Genomic DNA, 3,953 nt, shown 5'->3' with positions numbered 1-3,953 from the left:
TTTGGAACAAAAACCTGTAAAAGGAAAGGAAACAAATACTTTAGCCCTTAGAGCACTCCTGGGGGAAAAGAACCAGAAAAACCAACCCCTAGAGCACGGGCTAGGCCCACACAGCCAGGAAAGGGGCAAGAGAATCAAGAAGACCATACCTCTGGCAGCCAGGGACATGGTGCTTTTCTAAGGCTGAAGCTTAATCAGAACAGAAAACACCCCACCACCACCACTGGCAACAACAGGCAAACAAGCTGCAAGTAACGATAGTTTGCAAAGATACCGTCTCTGCTGTGCAAGTAGAAGGGAATATCTACAGCTGAGGGCACACAGATATTGATGACGCAAGTCAATCTCCATTCTCAACACAAGGTATCACTACAGGAATTCAAAGAGTGCATTGAGTTTAACCACATCAACAACAAGCCTCAGATCTAGCCCAATTCCTGACTCAAACACATACACTAAAGGCCTAGCAGATGGAAAAGAGCGCTATTCCCAAGCCAAATTATATATATGAAAAGCCACACCCAAGAACAAAACCATCAGAGTGAAACTCCGATATGGCACAGATGTTGGAACTATCTGAGAAGAAATTGGCTAAGACTTCCAGTACTATGTTGAATGAAATTGGTGAAAGTGGACATCTTTGTCTTTTTCCAGATTTTAAAGGAAAGGTGCGCAACCCCCTCCTGTACACAGATATCCTCAGCACTGAGCTGCTGGTGTTAGGGGAGGAGTAGTGTAGGCAGTTTGAGACTGTTCTTCCATAATGAGGAGCAGGTTTGTTTTAGCCATCCTGGTCCCAGTTCTAAAGTCCTGAATTCACCATTTACTCCCTCACATTAGGACATTTCTGGCTTTATCAGTTCCCTCTCCTACATGCCTAAGTTTTATAAAAAAAAAAATCAAGACATCTTTTTATAAATGCTTTTCCTTTTTTTTTTTTTTTTTTGCCTTATAGAGGTGAGCTGTAGCTCAAGCATATAAGTCACTTAATTTTCTATCTGGGAATTTGTGAAAGATATAAAAATTATGAGTTAGACAAATATTAACTAGGTAAAATTTCTTTTGTTCTGGCTAACAGAGATCCCAAGCACATTATTTCAAAAACAAATTAAAAATAATTCACTCCTTTTAGAGAGTACATGAAGCAACACAAGTGCAGCTACTTTGGTTAAACTAGTCCAGTTGTGACCATTAGGAAAAAAACTTGTTTATATGATCTTAGTGGCTTTATAGTTTATCATGTATGCCCCACTAATACATGTGAAAAGGTACCTGAAATATATACATCGTCAAATAAGGTAAGTTATAAAGAGGAATTTTATTCAGAATTTGGTTACATAGAAATTAATTTCAACATCAAATAACATTGGGTGAAGTCAATCGAGATAGCCAGTAAAACCTTCCAGTGATCATCCTACCGCAGAAACATCAATAGAACAACTATCCACACAAGAAAGCACCTTCACAAGAGCTAAAAAATCAAGTGCGAGATCACAGTCCCTGGTTTTAGCTTAATAACAAGAAAAGACATAATGAAGAGGGTAAAAAATATAGAAAAAGTGAAGAAGAATAAAAATTCTGCCACACAGAGATAACTATTTTAATACTTTGAGTTATAACTCTCTAGTATTTTTCTATACATAGCTATATATTCTTTTTCTAAAATGATTTGGGATTGTACTTTCATTACCTCTCTTGGCAAACATATGCACAAATCTGGACGGTGACGCAAATTAGAAAGCAAACCACTGAAACCTCTTTTTCACTGGGATTATTTACTGACCCTGGTGAACCTAAGCTTCTGTTTCCAGCCTCACAGAATGGGAGAGTTGAGAGACAAAGCCTACGTATGCCCAGTATGAATTTTGAAGCTAGGCTACACCTCAATAAAGAGGAAAATACCAGAAATAACCCCCACAGCCCTAAAGAACTGTAAGAAAAGTTGCCATGAGAGTGGTCAGTGAAGGAAAGAGAAAATAAAATGATTGAGAAGTTGTATCTGAAAATCGGAACCCACTGGGTAGTATTTCTAGACCTCACACTGTGACTCTGAAAGTGCTTCCAGACGGGTAATGCCCCGAGGCAAAGAAACACCCATCTATTGCTGTTGAGGAGCTAAAGGAGATAAAAACCAAACTCAAAATTTAATCGTGCTAGGAACGGAATAATTTACTTGAGGCATCATTTTCTTCACATTGATTCCTTTTGAATCAAAGTCTGGAACAAGTGTGTGTGTGATTGGTGGAATCTAGGCCACATGCTTATAGCCAAGCTGCAAGGAAGGACCAGAAGTGATTTTCTCAGTTCTACTTTTGGGAGGATACACAAATAATCTGGCAATTTCCAAAGGTGATATCAGCTATAGCTACAATAGTAGTGGAAATATTGAAACAGCTATATGCTTGTCAATAAATAGTAATGAAAATAAGTAATAAATGTTGATTAATGTCAATTAATAAACTAATTGTTTCAAGCTAATTCCTCTAAGATTTTATAATAATCATTAATAATTGGACCTCCCAATATGGGAACTTCTGAGAAACATATCAGCAATCTCTGCCAATTTAGCATGTATCACAACAGACAGTACAGCAGCAATGTGCATTCTTTACAGGTGGTGGATGATTTATGAGAGTCCCATTTATTATTATTCTCCAATTCTATAGTAATTTCTTATCCTAAATAGGTTAACTTTAAATGAATTCTATTAGCAGTATACAACCCATTTTTGTGTAATACTTATGTAAGCAGTAAATGTGCAGTGTATATATAATTTTAAAGTTTGTAATACTATATTAAAAATTACACCTAGAATTAAAAGAAAATAATGTCTTGATATGTTTAAATATCATGAATCTGAATTGAGAAACAATATTATTAAGAAAGTACTGCAGCTTATAAAATCGTCTAACATTCTGCAGAAATCAGTGCACCCTGGGACATCTCTTGAACCTGTGTAATAATTAATATGAAATAAAATAAAACCAAAAGATTGTGATTTCTGGAATTAAAAACTCCTTGACTATTTCAACAAGTGTTGTTTGGCTATAACTGGTTGATATATATAAACGAAATAATGCTCAAATGTTTTGTCATTAAAAGTTGAAAGTGTTAAACACAAAAATACTTCCTCAAAGAGGTAATTCTATTCTGTTACGGTTTAAGAATCAAATAACAAAAATTTTCAATCTTCAATAAGAAAAGTTTTTTAAACACTGTGAATCAGTTTAATGCAATAAAACATTTTAAAAAATGAAAACATTTGTAAAAATAATTTGTCACAAAATAAAGATTAAAAAACATTTGATGGACATTGGAGACTCAAAAGAGGGGGGGAGGGAGAAGAGGTAGGGGAAAGAATGAAAAATTACCATGGGGTACAATGTACACTATTCTGGTAATGGGCACACCAAAAGCCCAGAATTCACCGGTATACAATATATACATGTAACGGAATTCAAGTCATACCCCCTAAATCTATTAAAATTTAAAAAAAGGAAAGAAAAAAATAAAAGAACATTTTAAAGAACTGTTAACTTTTTAGCAATATTTATTATTATTTACTTAAAAATAATCTAAAATGTTTAGACATTATGATACATTGAATAGAATTTTTAAAGTACCAAAATTGGTAGACCATAGAAGTCCATATTCCATCTTGTTGCAAGAGGTAACTATCTCCCAAAGTGAGAAAACTATTTTTTGGAAAAAATGATAATTAAGACAACGAAACTTCAATCACTATCAATCAATATTCAACTGTTTCTGCTAAATAAATTTTAATAGTTTACTAGAAACTTAATTCTAGTTCAATAGTGCTAAAATGAATACTATTTAAATATTATATCAAATTTTATTATCAATACTTGCATGGAAAAGTATAATAGGGATAACACATAATAATTTTTAAACTCCCAATTATTATTTAATTTCATATACACACCACAAGTGTA

Source organism: Propithecus coquereli, unplaced genomic scaffold, assembly GCF_000956105.1.
Source record: "Propithecus coquereli isolate 6110/MARCELLA unplaced genomic scaffold, Pcoq_1.0 Scaffold228, whole genome shotgun sequence".
Lineage (NCBI taxonomy): Eukaryota > Metazoa > Chordata > Mammalia > Primates > Indriidae > Propithecus > Propithecus coquereli.
This window is presented reverse-complemented; position numbering follows the sequence as displayed.